Source organism: Rutilus rutilus (assembly GCF_951802725.1).
Source record: "Rutilus rutilus genome assembly, chromosome: 25".
Classification (NCBI taxonomy): Eukaryota; Metazoa; Chordata; class Actinopteri; order Cypriniformes; family Leuciscidae; genus Rutilus; species Rutilus rutilus.
In genome coordinates, this window is record NC_140229.1 from 2,848,943 (window position 1) to 2,869,144 (window position 20,202).

The 20,202-nt window shown below is 36.6% G+C and overlaps 1 long non-coding RNA gene across 3 annotated transcripts in view; it reads right to left on the reverse strand.

The window, feature by feature from the left end:
- Positions 1 to 7,647, reverse strand: part of LOC311284857 — a 29,239-nt gene extending 21,592 nt beyond the window's left edge. For all 3 annotated transcript variants that reach the window (XR_014626272.1, XR_014626273.1, XR_014626274.1), the window contains exons 1-2: positions 7,377 to 7,647; positions 5,303 to 5,386 (exon numbers count right to left, since the gene is read on the reverse strand). This is a non-coding gene — a long non-coding RNA (uncharacterized lncRNA). The remainder of the gene's footprint in view (positions 1 to 5,302; positions 5,387 to 7,376) is intronic.
- Between the last annotated feature and the right edge of the window lie 12,555 nt (positions 7,648 to 20,202).

Consider the following 20,202-nt stretch of genomic DNA (forward strand, 5'->3'; position numbering starts at 1 on the left):
GGCCGGCGAGAAAGTTGACGGAATTCCTCGGATCCACCATCTTGACTTCCTAAGCAATCAGGCATTTTACAGGAACCATTTGGCTATGATCAATTCGCTGGCCCGCCGCTGCCTCCCATACACCCTTTGAAACGGGATTAAATGCTCTAAATAGGTCTTCGCTTCTCAAAAGCCGAACGAGCGGAAAAGTGCTTTTAATCTTGTGAAACTCTATACGGTCCATTTGAGGCAAATCTGCAGACAGAAGAGGTTAAAGTCGGTTTAAAGAGCTAATCATCTTCAGCGCTATATTGCTACTGACTAGTGCCTGACCAGTTGGGTTGGTGCGATGCAGCCCATTTCAACACAGGAGAACCAGCATATCTATAAATTGGTGTTTAGCTAATAAAAGCTTTGAGTGTCATAAAAATGCATGTTATCCAATTGAAAACGGCTTGAAATTGAGTGGAGAGAAAAAAATCTTCAAGAATTCCTGTATGTGTTCACATCTGCTTTTATAAAGATCCTTAAATATTCATCTAGTAAAATAACCCAATAGATGAAAAGTGTTATTTCTGCACCACTAGAATCACCAAACAAAACTGCAAACATTTTCAAACTGTCATTTTCAAACACTCGCACATCATTGGTCAGTCAAACACAAAGCCCCGCCCCCAAACTCACACCATTGGTTGAGCAGCTGTTGCTGTCTTGAGCTGGTTGAACATGACTAGGGTTGGGAATCAAAAATCGATTCCTATTCTGGAATCGGATACTAAGGCCAGGAATCGAAAACTTGTTATGAAATAAAAAATATTATTTCTCTTATCTATTCTTTTGTCCTTTACATTTTAATATGACTTTAAACCAATCAAGAGCAAGAATACCCATGCACCGTTTTCTGTGCTGCACACTCACCCAAAGCGCTCACACAGAAAAAGTGATTTTATTCTGATTTTAAACCATTCAAGCGCAAGACGCCTCGCATCCAAAACGACATGCGCACAGAAAGCCGCCTCTAATACTGTAAACTGTGCGAACGGACAAATACACACAAAACTATGTCAAAATATCATCATAAAAACAGCTGGGTTTGTCTTAAATGAACGTAAACAGTTGAGAAAGAAAACACATGTGTAACAGTACGTTGGATCCGTGCAGCTCTTAAAGTGACAGCAGCCTAATTTTCCTGCTCTCTATAACACTAATCAAACAACAAAAGACAAAGAGAAAATTCACTCGTTCTTGACTGAATAACTTTTGTAACTATATTGGTAATGTATATTTTATTTATAAAGTGTAGTGTTATTTTACAGTTGATTACAGTTTCTGTATCTAAATTAGGGCTGTCACGATATGATATCGCGATTATCGCGTCCAAAATAAAAGTTTGTATTTTCATAATAAATGTGTGTGTACTGTGTATAATTATTTTATATATATAAATACACACACATGCTTGTATATATTTAAGAAATATTTGCATGTATATACTGTTTATAGATTTATATATAATTTATATTATATAAATATAAATATTGTATATCTAATTATTTTATTTTTTTTGTTTATATATACATGCACATATGTGTATTTAAATATACAAAATAATTATACACAGTACACACACATTTATTATGAAAATACAAACTTTTATTTTGGATGCGATAATCACGATATCATATCGTGACAGCCCTAATCTAAATACATGAAAAGCGTATATTTGTTCAGTTGTATTTATTTGTCTGATAATTTGTTATTTTTGAATTACTGAGTGTTTACTTGTCTTTAATAATGCTTGAAATTTAGCTGTTTTTGCTATGGTATTTTTACACTATAGGCAAAAGTTCCTAGTGTATTTTTGGTCATGGTATTCAGCTACAATGAAATATTTTGCAATAAGACTTGTGAAGGATATCTAAGTTTTTAATTTTTTTACCTTAAAAATTAGGAATCAATAATAATCGGAATCGATAAGCAGAGTCAGAATCGTTACAATTCAAATGATACCCAACCCTAAACATTACAGAGCCACAGTTTCTCACACATTTCAGGGAAAATAAAGCTGGAATTAATTAAACCGGGTGCACATTGTGTGATTTTGGCAAGATTGTGCCATCTGAGACAAATTTCAGGAATTTTGAGATTTCTTTCCTCATGAAGTCTTGGATTCCTTAGTATGACATTTAATTATTTGCCGTTTGTGATGAATCCTCTGAGTTTGGTGTTGTAATTCTGTTAATGGGTTAATAAGTTAATGGGTTTCATTTCCATCATCATGAAGTCAATGTCTTTTTTTTTTAATGGGTTTTTAGTTAAACGGCTGAAATAAGGTCAGTGGTGAACACAAGCTCAAGATATTTTTACGTTTTATTCTACAGCATAAAATACATCAGTAGCACCCTTGTGATTTTTTAAAGCTTTTACTTGTCCTAAGAAAGGAGGTTGCTAACAAGTGCCTAAATCGGACTAAAGAGGTTGACGAGAACATTAAAGGGGTGGTATAATGCCCTTTTCACAAGATGTAAAATAAGTCTCTGATGTCCCCAGAGTGTGTACGTGAAGTTTTAGCTCAAAATACCCCACAGATATTTTTATATAGCATGTTCAAATTGTCACTTTTTGAGGGTGAGCAAAAACGCACCGTTTTTGTGTCTGTCCCTTTAAATGCAAATGAGCTGCTGCTCCCGGCACAGGGGGCGGAGCTTCAACAGCTTGCACTCACACAGACATGCGCTGGCACTGAAAATTTCAAAAACTTTTAGCCTTTTATGTTCAAAACGAAGTCAGACAATGATGGAGAGACTCTAGAAGAAGTGACAACGTGTAGACAACATTTGTGAATGGTTAGTTGATGAATTTATGTAGCTTATGTCATTATCTTCTAGTCATTAATTAGCATATTCTGTCTTGATAATCTATAAATCGTGTTCCGGGGGCGGGGTTTATGTAAATTCTAGGGTTGGTGATGTCACTAACCCGGGAGGAATGTGGTGTAGTCTCTACCAGCCGTTTGTTGTAGTCCTTAAAAAGTGATTTCTTTAAAAGCAAATATCTCCCTTTGCTTTGACCTTTGAGCGTTGTAACTTTGCAGATGTTGTTTATGCTCAAACAGCAACATTACACACTAACTAAAGTTAGAAGAGTGAAAGCATAATCAACCACCCCTTTAAACATCATCACACCGAACAGGTAAACTCATACACTTACAGCCTCATTTACGCTCCTGCAAACTATTCTAACTCAAACATTCAGGGAAAATGTGTTTAAACGGACACTGAAAGAGTTGTTGAAGTCATGGGACAGTGGTGTAGTTCACTTATAGCCATCTTTTTTAGGCTTCAAAAAAGATTATCATGATGAACCAATCGTGTTAGAATCACTTTTGTTGTGTTGTTTTTGAGGGAAACAGGGTGATGCCTACTCTCATGTTGGCCAACTAAAATGTCATTACTGCAGCGTTTTATATTGTTATTTAGTGTTTCTTTCACATTGTACTATCAAAATTCACATTAAACATTAGTGTACTCTTAAGATCTACACTACAGTTTCTGAAAGAAGCCTCTTATGCTCACCAAATACAGTAAAAACAGAAATATTATTACCATTTAAAAGAACTGTTTTCTATGTGAATATATGTTAAAATGTAATTTATTCCTGTGATCAAAGCTGAATTTTCAGCATCATTACTCCAGTCTTCAGTGTCACATGATCCTTCAGAAACCATTCCAATATGATGATTTGATGCTCAAGAAACATTAATTATTATGATCAATGCTGAAACCAGTTTCATATTTTTGTGAAAACTGACAGGATTTTTTCAGGATTCTTTGATAAATATAAGGTTTGATGATTTGAAAGCATTTTATTTTGAAATATCAATCATATTGACCCCAAACTTTTGAACGGTAGTGTATATTTGTACAACGAGACGTAAAAAAGACGTACAGCCTGTCTTGGCTTCACCCAGGGTCTTACTGAGCTCATATTGTACAATCTGACAAACAACAACCATAAAAGACAGAAAAAATTATCTCGGTGTGTGCCGGGTTTAAAATATAGTTCGCTCTGCATATTAAGCTGGGAGATAGGAGAGTATTTCAACCTTAAAAAATGACACCCATCACCTTTACGCACTAATGTTTTAAATCTATTCCTGTGTGTATTTATTCAGAGGGTTTCCCTGCGGCTCTACATCTCAGCACTGACCGCGCTCATCACTCACTTTCACGTTTTTCGCTTCTCTCCGGGCGAGTTTAACCTCGTTCTGCTGATCCTGTCGGTGTTCTTCCTCTCTTGCTTCCGCAGTGCTATTGATCCGAGTCTTCACCGATTGAGAGCACAAACTCAGAGCTTAAGTGTACGGAGGTAGACCCTCTTTAACAGAGACACTTATCTTCACCTCTTCACGTCTCCCTTTAAACATGCCTTTCAATTTCAGATGAGTCCTCGCCTCAGGTCAGATCTCCTGGAATGTCATTAAAGGGAATATTTTTAGGTTATTTGCTACTTAAAGGGGTGGTTGATTATGATTTGACTTTTCTAACTTTAGTTAGTGTGTAATGTTGCTGTTTGAGCATAAACAACATCTGCAAAGTTACAATGCTCAAAGTTCAAAGCAAAGGGAGATTTAGCTTTTAAAGAAATCGTTTTTTAAGGACTACAACAAACGGCTGGTAGAGACTACACCACATTCCTCCCGGGTTAGTGACATCACCAACCCTAGAATTTACATAAACCCCGCCCCCTGAACACGATTTATAGATTATCAAGACAGAATATGCTAATCACTGACTAGAAGAAAACTACACATAAGCTGCATAAATTCATCAACTAACCATTCAGAAATGTCCTGTTGCTTCTACATTTTGTCTCTTCTTTTTGAGTCTCTCCATCATTGTCTGACTCCGGTTTGAACATAAAAGGCTAAAAGTTTTTGAAATTTTCAGGGCATGAAAAAGGACACAAGCTCTTGAAGCCCCGCCCCCTGTGCCAGGAGCAGCAGCTCATTTGCATTTAAAGGGACAGACACAAAAACGGTGCGTTTTTGCTCACTCTCATAAAGTGACAATTTTAACATGCTATATAAAAATATCTGTTGAGTTAAAACTTCACATACACACTCTGGGGACCATCAGAGACTTATTTTACATCTTGTGAAAAGGGCATTATACCACCCCTTTAAAAGAACAGTTCATCCTTACAATAAAACAATTATGCCATCATTTACTCCCCCCTCATGTTGTTCCAAACCTGTATGAACACAAAAGTAGACAATCGCCAAAAATGACCAAAAACAGAATAAAAGTGTTGAGAAACATACCGATATTTATCTTCTCTTCTCCTGAAGGTCTCAAATCCTACGATCACATTCAGATTCAAAAGTGGCGTTTTGACGCATTACATCCTGTTGATGCCAAAACAGATATGAGATATGGAAAATGAGATGCAGAAAGAGGATAATTTCAGTGAATAACAACCTACACCTTGCTTTGTTTGTTACACAAAACTATTTTAAAACTGAATATAGCGCACAAGTCGTCTACTTTTATCGTGTAGCTTTGCATATCCTGTTCTATAATGGCTAAAATAGCAACATTGCATAAAAATTAAGACTTTTATTCATAGATTGGGCAACACAGTCTCATTACAATTCATAACCACTTTAGATTTTGACATATTGTTGGTGAATCTGCATTTATTTGTACGATCTCATTCATACATTTTTGTACGACCTGCTCATGTCCTTTTCCTATGAATCACATCATATGAATTTTGAACTTCGTGAAATACTTTTTCCCGTGAGATCAGGTTGGGATTGTGTCTTGAATACGAATAAACTAAGCATGAAGTTATACATGAAAAATCAAGTGTTTTCCTACTAAACGCATCATACGAATTCACACGAAATTGCAACTTCGGAAAAAAAACATACATTTTCTTGTGAGATCAGGTTGAGATTGTGTCTTGAATATAAACGTAGAAGTTTATGCTTATTTTTTTTTTATATTACAAATAGTACATTTTCCAACCAATCACATTCTACGAATTTGTAAAAAAATTGCGTAAATACTTTTTCTCGTGAGATCAGGTTAAGTACAAATACAAATAAACTAAGCATGAAGTTATACATGACAAATCGTGTATTTTCCTACTAAACACATACGAAATTTTTTACTTAGTAAAAAACATAGGGCTGTCAAATTGAAATTTGAATTTTTTATATTTGTCGAATTTAAAATAAAAATCGGAATTTTAGGTGAGCGTCAGGCGGCCCGATGATGATGTAAGAGTCGTTGCGTGTCAATGTTTTTCTTAACCTTTCCAGCTAGACGCAGCACTGCCGCGTTGCTCATTCAAAACATAAAAAAAAATAGAGAATCTCAGTGCGGAGAAGATTTTGGTTACGTCATAACCTAGTCGTTCACACAGAACGCATTTTCTGTGCTGCTTTTCCATTGTTTTCTATGTAAACATGCGCTAGACGGACATCTTTGACCATTGCACTCGCGTCTCGCACAAGAGAATTGCAATTTACGAAATTATATTTGATTTATAAACGTAATGCATTTTTAAAGTGTATTTAAAATAAAGTTAAAATAAACAATTTAATGCGGTGAATTAATATCCTTGTGGCCTCAGGAGACGAGCCAAAAGCTTTTCCCACTAAACGGAAATTATGCCTTTTAAATTCCAAAGTAATTCGGATATTAGTAATATTTAAGTAAAAAGTTTTGACAGCCCTAATACGTAAATTTTCTCGTGAGATAAGTTTGAGACTGTGTCGTGAATATAAGCGTGGAAGTTTAAGTTTTAAGCTTTTTAAATCATACGTTTTCCTATGAATCACATCAAATGTGAAATACATTTTCTCGTGAGAGCAGGTTAAGATTGTATCTTGAATATAAATAAACTAAGCATGAAGTTAAAGGCCTACATGACAAACCGTGTGTGTTCCTTCTAAACATCATACTAAATTGCATGTTCGGAAAATACATGGATTTTCTTGAGACGTCAGGATGAGATTGTGTCTTGAATATAAGTGTAGAAACTCATACTTTATTATCACAAATCCTACATTTTCCTAACAACCACAACCATCTTTCATATTAGATTGTGTCTTGAATATAAACATCTATTTTGCTTTAAATCTGCCAGTGCAAGTCAGACAAAATACACTTTTAATTAGAGTCGCTAATTAAAAAGTAATTTTTGCATGTATTCACAGTGTTGTGTTTCACAAAAAATGATGGCATACAAGTCGGAATGACATAATGACATCATTTTTGGGTGCACTTTTCCTTTATTGTGTCATGCTTTCAGTTGCATCAACCTCTACATCAAAACAACAGGAAATGTGTTTCCAGTCACGCACAAAACCCAACCAAACAACTTACATTCCTAACTCGCCAACTTCAGCTAAAGCATGACAGGGAATTTTCTACAGATGGTGAGGAAACGAGATCGGCCGTTGGAGAAGGTTTGCGTCGAGCGTCCAGGCGGAGTGTTAGCACAGCGATAGCGCTGAAAAACACAGATATCACGTTTGCTTCTTCAGGAAAGAGCCATTCCTCCCAGCAAAAGCCTGATAGAAACCCAAAATAGTCCGTCAGCGGCGATCATCGGCCTACACCCATCAAGCCTCAAGTCACATTTCTCCGATTGTATTTCAGGATCACCCTCTCATGCTGTTCTTATCCGCCCCATTACTCTTTCCTGCCTTTAATAAAACAGACACAATAGTAATCTTAGAGAAACACATTCCCTGTCATGGTGACAGCCACACAACCTCCCCTCTTTTCCTGCGAGTCTCTGGCCCTCTTTTGACAGCTACCTTTCAATACCGTAATCGCGGGGTAAGTAGCAATTTTCATTCAGCGCCACTATTCACGGGCCACGCTAATGAAAGCCAGTACCTTGTAGGAACGGTTTCAAATAGGCTGATAGACAAGTCCTCTCCATTCTATTATGGAGACAGGCTCTTATCAGCGCGCCACAGTAATGCTCTTCCAAACCATTTGTCACCAGATTTACTCTCTTTACCCATCGCCGAACCCCAATCAGAATTCAATCCATCCCCCTCGCACTTTCGCCCCGCACCTCATCTCCGACAGAAACCTTCGAACACTTCAGAGCCGATTCGACTTCAATTTAGAGGCGCCGCCGTACCACGAGTGTTTCGGGAAAATCTACTGTATCAAGAGACAAAGACGCATGGATAATCCCACCCCCGTCTGAGTTTTTATTACAAATCATACATTTTCCCACTTAACACATTGTTCGATTGTTCAATTGCAACTTTGGATTTAAAAAAAAAAAAAAAAATATATATATATATATATATATATAGGCTATATATAAAAAATATTATTATTATTTTATTATTATTATTATATACATATATATATATATATATATTGCAACTTTGAAAAAAAATCATAAAAAAAATCATAATATATTATATATAATATATATTTTTTTTTTTTGTTGCAATTGAACAATCTAACAATGTGAAAAAATATATAATTAAAAAAAAAAATAAAATAAAACAATGTGTTAAAATGTATGATGAGCGATATATATATATATATATATATATATATTGCAACTTTGAAAAAAAATCATTAAAAAAATCATAATAATATATTATATATAAATTTTTTTTTTAGTTGCAATTGAACAATCTAACAATGTGAAAAAATATATAATTTAAAAAAAAAAAAAAAAAAATCAAACAATGTGTTAAAATGTATGATGAGCGATATATATATATATATTTTTTTTTTTCAAAGTTGCAATTAAACGATCGAACAATGTGTTCGAACAGTCGAACAAAGGCAATATATATATATATATATATATATATATATATATATATATATTTTTTTTTTTTCAATGTTGCAATTTTGTACAAAATTCGTAAAATGTATGAATTTGGGGACAGTCTATGTAATATATGTGAGTAGTATATATATATATATATATATATATATAAATAAATATAAGTTCATGTATGTTTTCCTACCAATCACATCGCACGAAATTGCAACTTTGGATCAGGTTGGGATTGTGTCTTAAATATAAATGGATTTTGTCTATTTTGCAGGTTTTGTCATCTCAAACAGAAACATAGTCGATTCAACTTCAATTTAGAGGCGTTGTGAAAATCAACTGTATCAAAAGACACATAATCCAACCTCCTGTCTTCCTTTTTTAGGTAACACTTTATTTTGATAGTCCATTTTAGACATTCTACCAACTATAAGTAACTTTGCAACAACACGTCAAATTAATTTGCATTTTAAATGTATTTAGCAGATTTTGTCAATATGAATAGAAACAGAGGCAGTTCGACCTCAATTCAGAGGCGCACCATCAGGCCACAGTATTGAGCATTTCGTGAAAAGCAACTGTATCTAAAGACAAAGACGAGCGGATAATCCAACCTCCCGGAAAAACACTGGCCGGATTGAGTGTGTGTGTGTATGTGTGTGTGTGTGCGTGTTGGCAGCCTATTTGAGAAGCGGCTCATGCCAGCGCTGAAGACACAGTCTGCCGAGCGCAGGGATGAGCGCTGAATGAAAAGGAGGAATACCTCAGAGACCCGGGGTGACCGAGAGGTGTCTCTAATATCTGATGTCTTTATTTCCAGCAGCACAATGCCGCCCGGCGCGGGAATGAATAAGCAAAAATGGCAGATCCAGTGGGAAGCGGTCGTGTCTCCAGACGGCGAGGGGGGGAGGGGGGGCGTTGTGTGCGTTATCAGCGCTCGCACTTCCTCGTCCCCGCGTCCGGTGGCAGGGGCCAGTCAGAGGCCAGTGTCTGAGGCCATTGTGTTGTCACGGAGGAAGCCCGGCCCTTCACGCCTTCCCCAAAACCCTGTGCATTTCCTGTGACAAATTTATCATTTTACCACAAAAAGCACGACAAAATTCTGATAAAATTAAGGTAATGGCAAAAAAACATACCGTTGTGTTCGCAGAATGAACGGAAACCCCAAACATAACTCATGCTGAAGTATGAAATCCCTTACCATGCCAACTATACACTGTACAAATTATTGTTGGTTTAACTTAAAAAAAGTAAGTTACCTGGTGTCCTTATTAAAAATTTGAGTTAATACAATGGAGATTGGTTTAATAAAATAGGAACTCAAAATATTATGTTATCTTAACCACATTAATTATCTAAGTTGATATGACAAAAGATAAAAAGTTGTGATAACAAATGGCTGGGTATCGACACAAATTTCACAATTCGATTCGATTTCGATTCCAATTCGATTCAATATTGATTATTTTGGATATCAGGGACATTACATGGCAAATTCTTCAATAAAGTCAAACAAATCTCTTCACTAATGCTGTAAACTATGGGAGTCAGTCTAGGCTTCATTAGCCTACTAATATTGAAGGTAAAAATGAACTGATTTGTATACAAACACTTAAATTACACTTTTATTTATTTTTATAATAATAAATGTAAATATAATAATTACATTTAAATGGTGGCTGTCATAAAAACGTGCCAGATTTATTCAAACATGCATTAAATATTGAAAATAAACATTCAAAATTATAATGAATATGTAATATAGTGCATATATTTAGCAAGATTCTCCTCTCTAGAGTTCATTTGTCTAGCTGATAATGAGTTTATGGTCACTGGATATGGTTTTTCTGAGGTAAATGTGACGTTACATGACATTGTTTACAAGCTGTTTGTGCACAAAACAAAATAATACACTTACATATTCAAGATATATTCTTTGAAAACAAGCCGGGTAAGCAAAGCTACTTAAGATAATTCAATTTCAAATGAGCTTTATTAGCATGACTGTGTATCACAATGTTGCCAAAGCATTAACGTTAATATTATATAAAAAAAGAAGAAGAAAAAAACGTATGTATAGATCGTGTCATATTATTGTCTGTATTATTAAGGTATTATCTTAAGAAGTTTAAGAAAGTTGTTGGATGTTTAGATATTTTCCCTTAAGGTCATGATACAAGATTAACCATAAATGCAGCAACTATGCTATTTTATATGGTCAGCATAGTAAAAAATATAAAAATATTTCGGTTCTGGCAGACAAAACCAGGGTTTTTTGCAGTGGTCTATGGAAAGCAGAGCAAAATATATTCAGCCCTTGAGGAGAGAGAGAGAGAGGGAGAGAGATAGAGAGTGTGTGTGTGTGTGTGTGTGTGTGTGTGTGTGTGTGTGTGTGTGAGAGAGAGAGAGAGAGAGAGAGAGAGAGAGAGAGAGAGAGAGAGAGAGAGAGAGAGAGTGTGTGCGTGTGTGTGTGTGTGTGTGTGTGTGTGAGAGAGAGAGAGAGAGAGAGAGAGAGAGAGAGAGAGAGAGTGTGTGTGTGTGTGTGTGTGTGTGTGTGTGTGTGTGTGTGTGTGTGTGTGTGTGTGTGTGAGTGTGTGAGAGAGAGAGAGAGAGAGAGGGGTGTACTGATGAATACAAAAGGAGAACAGCAGCGATGTGTCTTTAGTTTAAGAATGACCTTGCGGTCCATCAAATGAGACGAGACGAGCGCTTATGCATTCTCACAACGGCTCATTATAGAAAACGTCTTTAAACTTTCAGTTAGTCATGTTTCTATATTAGAATTGTGGATTAGTGATTTTTAGTGCTAAATTCCTCAAATCATTTGCTGTATTACTTTACTGAGTGTGATCAGACGCACCATTTCACCTGCTGGCTTTGGCTTCGTAACCAGCGCTTGACATCAAGCATTATCTCAGCTGTGGCGCGTAAGGCAGTCACTCCTACTGAATTTTATATATCATACAATTTTTTTTACATTGTAGTCTTTCAAAAAGGCATCTGAAATAATAAACTAAGTGCAATGTAGTGCTGTCAAAAATATAGATTTTTCGATACACATTGATAATGAAATATCTGACACGCTTCTGATACTCATTTTTTACAGAATAGACACTCGATACCAGCAGCTCTTTCTCTCCGTCAGCGGGTGACACACAAACCCGCCTCTCCTCACTCACTCGTTTCATTTCCTCCGGATGAATATCATTGGTGTTAAAGGGCTTGAATTTCAGCGTGGGATTGCATGTATTGCGCATATTTTTACTCATTCCTGCAGATGTTGTCCTCACACCCAAAGTGTGTTCACATAAAGACTATGCTAAATTCTTTATGTGAATTCTAATTGCTAAATTCAGTTCTTTTTCACGGCTTATTGCGCTTAAACAGTCAAACACATAAAAAAATGTCAAAACGCTGGTCTTGGTGAGTATTCACATAAACACTGTCAGTTATGTTTCAAGTGAACGTGAACGTGAACAGTTGAGAAATAAAACGCATGTGTAACAGTGTAATGGATCTGTGTGTCAGGTCTTAAAGGGATACTTCACCGATTAGCATTAAGCTTTGTATCAGTAGAAACCCGGTAGTATTCTCGAATGGCCGTGCTTCCCTCCCTCATGTCCCCCTGAGACGAGAGATTTCTGTATTGTGTGTCTGGAAAAAAAAACTCTGATGACGCAAAAATCATCATTTATCGTCATCCGAGGCTTTTTTGTCCAGAGGCGAGAGACTCCAGCCAGTAGGAGGAGCTCGTCCCGCATGTCTTCAACCCGCCCATAGGGGGATCTCACGATAAAACGCCGTCTTTTCAGTTTCGAGTCGACTAGTAGCCTAGCTGTATCATTTCTCCCGATACTGCCCTCTGTAACCGGTAGGCGTGGCTTGGGAGTGTCCTCGTAGGGCAGCGAAGCAAGTGCATTCTGGGAGTTGTAGTCTTTCATCCACATGAGCCAAAAATACATTTTCTGGCTTTTCTCCGTCTAGAAGGCACCAACTTCTAAAATAATGTCACATTTCTACTGCATAAATGACCCGATTTAAATACACATTCATCTTTCCAGCGGTGAAATATCCCTTTAAAGTGACAGTAGCCTAATAATCCTGCTTTCCCCCCCCCACACTCTCAGAAAAAAAAAGGTACAAAAGCTGTCACTGTGGTGGTATCTTTTCAAAAGGTACACCTTTGTACCTAAAGAGTGCATATTAGTCCCTCGAAGGTACATATTGGTACCAAAAGTGCACATATTAGTACCTAAATGGACACCCTTTTGAAGGATACTGTCCCGGTGACAGCTTTTGTACCTTTTTTTTCTGAGAGTGCATGGTATCAATGTCAAAATTGTGGCCAGTGAAAATGCTGAGTGCTTAGTAACTTTGGAAAACCAATAGCCATAGTGGCTGGAGAGCAAAAAAGTTCATGTCAAGCCCTGGTCACAACTATATTCCAACCACACAGCAACACATTAACAACCATTTTAGAAACCACATTTCAACACGCTGACAACCACTCAGAACACCGTATAGCAACATACTAACAACAACTCTCCAGTAACCACACAGAAACACACGAACAAGTCTCTAGTATCACGGCAGTGAGTTTCACCCAGGGTAATCATCATTCACATTTCATAAAATGGAAAAAAGTAGTTAAATGTAAAAAAAATATAAAAAGTAGTGGAGAGAGTAATGTGGAGGAGCTTCTATTCAGCATGTGCATTTTTCATTTTTATGATGGATGTTGTATAGGAGTGTATTTTCGACCAAAAGAAAACGCTTCTCGTCATCCTTCCCATGAGCGCGTCAGATGATGGAGCGGGGCCTCCTCTCCACGGCACCGTTACCAGGGAACCAAACCTGGACCGCTCTCAAGTTTCTCTAGACACTGCAGAGCTCGGGGGGAAAAAAAAGCCACTGTTTCCTTTGGCAGCGCCGCTACTTTTTCTAACCTTCCCAGAGTAAGAGAGACGGGAGAGAGGAGCAGCCGGTGACCCAGGGAGGGGGAGGAAGGGCAGGCCTGCTTTTACACCCTTTCCCCTGCTAGAGTTCGGAAAAATGTCTCTCCTGTCCACATGCACACCCCCTCCCTCCCCCAAGGTGTGCAAAATACCCCCCCCCCCCCCCCCCCTTTTCCACAAAACTGTTCTCGGAGGAACAACGACCTCATCGAAAACACATGTCTTTACACTTTAACTGCCCCTTAAAATTGAACGACATTACAAACAGACAATCAAGGATGAAAACAGACCCCGGTTTACTCACTCACGGCCAAGTTCTTTTTCGTTCTTTGCTTAGGGGTAATAGGGAGTGTGAAATGCAGTTTTTTCCATAACAAAATAAATGGAATAAATACATTTTCATGGCCTCCAGAATATGTTGTTGCATGAATACATGAGCATGCAATATATATTTAAAAGAAAGAACAGACACCTCTCATAGCCGCGGGAACATATTTTACCAGGGGGGGGTGTTGGGGGCGGGGCTTGATATTGCGGGGCGGAGCTATGGTAGAGTTTTTTTTAAACAAAATCCTAATATTAAACAGCCCAAACAAAAAGATGAACATACAAATGAATGAGTACAGAGTTGTGAGAACGCTCAGAACTCATGATACATTTTAAAAAAGCACAGCTCACAAATCTATGGAAGCTCGTTTCCACCACAGAATAAAACATTTTAAAAGATAATTGCGACTTTTTATCTCACAATTGCGAGTTTACAGTCACAATTCTGAGAAATAAAGTCAGAATTGCGAGATATAAAGTCAGAATTGCGAGATATAAAGTCAGAATTGCGTGAAATAAAGTTGCAATTGCGTGTTATAAAGTCAGATTTTTTTTTTTTTTTTTTTACCTCAGAATAGTTTATATCTCACAAGGTCTCGAGGCGCGTTTTACAGGGTTCGAATTATGATTTCATCTTTATGGGGGTCTCTTAAAAAAAAGAAGAAGAAAACACACAAAAAAAGTAGCCTATGAGCAGGGGTGGTGTAGCTTAACAATGTAATATAAAAATATAAAAATTTGTAAATATAATACAATTCAATTTAAATAGTACATTTGGTTTAATTTGTTGTTTAATGAGGTCTAATATGTTGTTAATTGTTGAGAATTTTCACGTGAGTGAATAAACAGCTCCGACAGATTTAAGTGTGTACTTAAGTGGTCCAGTGGTAGAACTTTTGTCAAGCGTGTTAGAGGTTTTGGGTTTGAATCCGTACTCGTATAGGTTTTTTTTTCTTCTTTTTATCAAATCCGATTATGTTTATCAGTGGTTGTATATCAGGCAGAGACACGTTTGTGTGCATTTTGTTTTGTAATTTCACTGGAACGAATAGAGAGTCTCCACAACGGATTGAAGCGCGCGTCCGAGTGAAGAATGCGCGAGCCACAAACAAACACAGTATCCGCGCCACTGATCGCAGCGGCAACGACCACTTTGATCACTTGATTTAAGCATAAGGATGTAGTGTGATGACGATCCGAGATCCCGTGAGATCCATGTGTTTGGCATCTTGTCCTATCTTTTAAGTCATGCTACAGTAGTCTGAAGGAAAAAGTGCTTTATTTGTAATTTAAAATAATGGTGCTGATGATTTTTAGAGACCCCCACAGGTGTATGATTTTACTGCTTTCATGGGAGCTCATCCTCTCTAAAAAATCTTCTGATCAAAACACTGGTAGAAGAAGATTTTGTACTCTTTCAGAAGTTGTGTGATAGTGCTCCCTATTGTGTAATAAGCCGGAAATTTCCGTCATCGGAAGGGAAAGAGTTAAACATGAAAAATGCCATCAAAACTTTCCTGGTCGAAATGTATCGAGTTTACAGGTATGATATAAATAGCATAAATGAAACTAAGTAGTCATCATTTGTCAGCAGTAGATCAAAGCAATCGCTTGGCATAGCCTAATCGTGGGCTATTCGGTGATTGGATGCTGTAAACTCCCATATATACAAATATTTATTTGAAAAATATTATTTTCATGCTGTTCGAAACTCCTGAAACGAGCAACTCCTAGGAATTTTAGGAGAGACAAAATTATATTATATATTATAATTGTGTTTATTTTACTTTCTCACCAACAAGAAAACTCTGAGACAAAGTTAATACTTTGGCATAAAATCATAAATCATAAAATCTGTGTTTTAATCAGCTATTAATGCTCCTTAGTTTAATAATCTTATTTTATTCCCCGCTAAGAATTTTAGGAGGGACACAATTAATATTTAAAGTCACCGAACAATAAAATGTTCCTCGGGTGGAACATTATTCCTCTTATTTTAACTTATTTCCCAATAAAAATATTTTAAAATCCCTAAAACAGGACAAATTTAATTGAGCTAAAGAAATGAAAAAAAAAATATTAAGACTTGGTTTCACAGATTTGATCTTTTTTTAACCTAAAACAAGCAAAGACAAAATACATACAATCTCTGAACAAATGCTTGATATCTTCCGCAGTGTTGCTAAAGCAAAATCATCGTTTTTTAAAGGATTTTTCAATGTTTTAAACTCTTTTAAACTAGTTTTTAGTGCGCTACAATAGTGATGCATGGTGAAGTGATGGTATCAGATGGTAATATACCACGGTACATGTCACGGTTTAGCACATCTGGAAGGAAAAAGCATGGTATAACCTTCAGTTGTAGCGCTAAAACAAAAACCCACTACAAATCCTCAGCAATACCGTATTACTTTAGGCTGTCCAGAAGACAATCACAGTGGAGAGTTTTCCCCAGTAAAAGTGCTCTTTCCCCACCGCCTACGATTTCTCTCTCTCCTCTGCTTAACTCACAACTGCAGTGGAGCAACACAGAGAAAGAAGACAATTATCCTCAATATCTGTCACTCACATGACAGCACTGCTTCTCCTAGCCACGCTTCAACAGATGCAGGTGGGGGAACAAAGAGGCTCGGGCTGCTGCTTTTAAGCAAACTCTCTCTCTGTCTTTCTCATTACCTGGCCCATTTGCATGCAGACTGTCAAACAAAGGTGTTGATGGGGAAAGATACGAGAAGAAAGGAGTAAAGATTCTGTATACCGCCTCTGTGAGTGTGTGTTTACGTGGGTTTGGGGCTTTATACAGACGCTACAAGCAAGTACAAGCGTTTTGTCGTGGCGTATCACATGCACAGTTCCCTGCAAATCGATCACTCTTCTTCGCACCCACGATCCGCAAGCCAAATCCAGGCCTTCGTGGATCATGAGGAATCTTCTGACAGATAATGAGCCATTAACTAGTTCAGCTCACCGGAATTATATTCTCAACGACTTTAATCTACACAAACTCAAGAAAACGGCCCTCTAGCTGCATTTTCCCATGCACAACTTAACACATTTTCCATAATGCTTTTTAACACCTATTTGACAGCAAGGCTTTTTGTCTGCCAGCAATGAAAATGCTGTGCAACCTGATGCAATCAGAAGATATCTGAGGCTTAATATACATTAAAGGTTCATTTAATAATCATGTGCAGCAATGAGATTTCAGCACTGCAAAAAAAAAAATTATGGTTACACTTATTTTTAAGGTGTCATACAGTGTAATTATATATTTAAGTACTGAGTAATATTAAGCAACTGCATGCACTTACTATAGGGTTAGGGTAGGATTAGGGTTTGGTTGAGGGTTAGTTGCATGTAATTATGCATAATTTACTGTTATTACTATAGTAAGTACATGTAATATAAGTAACAAGGACACTGTAAAATAAAGTGTTACCAAAATTAGGTTACACTATATCTTAAGGCATCATTGTTACAGTGTAATTATATATTTAAGTACTAAGTAATATTAAGCAACTGCATGTACTTACTATAGGGTTAGGGTAGGATTAGGGTTTGGTTGAGGGTTAGTTGCATGTAATTATGCATAATTTACTGTTATTACTATGGTAAGTACATGTAACATATGTAACAAGGACACTGTAAAATAAAGTGTTACCAAAATTAGGTTACACTATATCTTAAGGCGTCATTGTTACAGTATAATTATATATTTAAGTACTGAGTAATATTAAGCAACTGCATGTACTTACTATAGGGTTAGGGTAGCATTAGGGTTTAGTTGAGGGTTAGTTGCATGTAATTATGCATAATTTATTGTTATTACTATAGTAAGTACATGTAACATATGTAACAAGGACACTGTAAAATAAAGTGTTACCCAAAATTATTTTATTACTCTTGTTACTCGTCTTGTTTTCTAGTAGCCTACAAATATCAAAACGTTCTTAAATCAAGATAAATTTACTTGAGAGGCTTGTTTTCCAAAACGTTTATGCTTAAAAAAAACTGGGTAAGAAAAAAAAAAAAAAAGATATATTTGCAGTGAATGTGGGCGAGACTATCAAACATGAAGCCACTGAAATAGAAACTCTATAATGTCCTGTCACATATTACAGTAGCGACTGGTTATGACAAAAAAAAAAAAACTCACAATAATATTGAAAATTAGCATTTATTGCCTGGTTAGTACGTGATGTAAGCATTATGCCCATTTATCTGACTTAATTTTAAAAATGACCTAATTTCTAATTAGTCTTTTTTTTATTCGTTTTAATTAGTCTTTTTTAAATTAGTTTTTAATTAGTCTTTTTAAAGATAACTTTACTTGAGGATCAACACTGCATCATTTAACACACTATCATGCATAATGCACACACACACACACACACATCAGCCGCACTGTGATTTTGCCGATGAATTTCTGGATGAACATATTTTGTTGATTCTGGAACAACATTCCTGTCTGAAAATGTAGTCCTAAATCTACCCGTAAGTTATCCCTAACATCAGAGGGGAATGACAGGCAGGGTTCCCACACCTCGGTTCAAATTCAAGGACCTTTCAAGGACTTTCCAGGTCAAATACCCTCAAATTCAAGGACTTAATGTGGGGACACACATCAAGAGAGAGCAAAGGTTACGTCGTGTGACCTTGTAAGATACATTGTTACAGTTTTCATGTGTCAAACTATGCAAAAAATCATTTATTTTTGGCTATATGACAGAGAATGAAATATTCTATTTGTGACCCTGGACCACAAAACCAGTCACATGGGTCAATTTTTTGCAATTGAGATTTATACATCATCTGAAAGTTGAATAAATAAGCTTTCCATTGATGTATGGTTTGTTAGGATATGACAATATTTGGTCGAGATATGACTATTGTAAATCTGGAATCTGAGGGTGCCAAAAAATCAAAGCATTGAGAAAATCTCCTTTAAAGTTGTTCATTTATGTTGGCGATTGTGCAGCATTCACTCACACAAATACATGTTTTATATATTTACGGTAGGAAATTTACTAAATATCTTCATGGAACATGATCTTTACTTAATATCCTCATGATTTTTGGCATAAATCGATAATTTTGACCCGTACGATGTATTGTTGGCTATTGCCACAGATATACCCGTGCGACTCGTGACTGGTTTTGTGGTCCAGGGTCACATTTGTGGTATTTCTGTTTTGCATAAAACTGAAGAATATTCGGTACATCCTTCTAAACTCTATTTTCAAATGACCTGATATTAACTTTTGCATGGCTTTCATTAAAAAGAGCTTAGGCTCATGTAACCAGCCTATTTTCGCAATGTTTCACGGTGTGTCTGTGAAACGTTGAGGATCCATCGTAGTAGTTTTGTGCGCGGGAAACACTTAACGTAACGCGTAATTGCGCGTAACTAACGATAATCGAGCAAGCTAGTGCGCACAGGCCACGAAGTGTTGGCGAAATAACACATTAGCGGACCGGAGGGAATAATATGGAATTTTTTTCCAGAAAACTTCTTGCACAAAATAAATTGAAGCACTTTCAAGGATCTGTATCGATGTGTGTTAATTTTCAAAAACTTTCCAGGGCCTTGACATTGTTTTGTTTTTTTCAGATTCACAAACTTTCAAGGATTTCAAGGACCCGTGGGAACCCTGGACGGGTGAATAACACTGATGTAGAAGCTCATAATCCTGGTCGTAAGCCTAAACTTAATAAACGGTAAACCTTTCCCTCAAATCTGATTGGTTGATTGGAACCACTGATACGGTTCATGCAAAAATCCTATTCTTAACAGGCATTTGTCTCATTTCCCTGTTAAAATGTCTAGTTTTGAAACAAGATCATTTACTTGCACAAGATATTACGACTTGTATTCATAGATTGTGAACTGCACTGGCAGATTTTTAACTTGTTTATTCTTAAAGCGTGTAAAATCTGCCAGCGCTGTAAAACACTCTGAACTCAAAAATAAGGCGTGTTAAAGGAACAGCTCATCCAAAAAACAACATTTCTTCAGCCAAAGAGAAATTAAGGGTTTGCATGAAAACATTCCAGGATTTTTCTTCATCCAATGCAAGTGAACAGGGATCACTGTAATCATGTTTCGGCA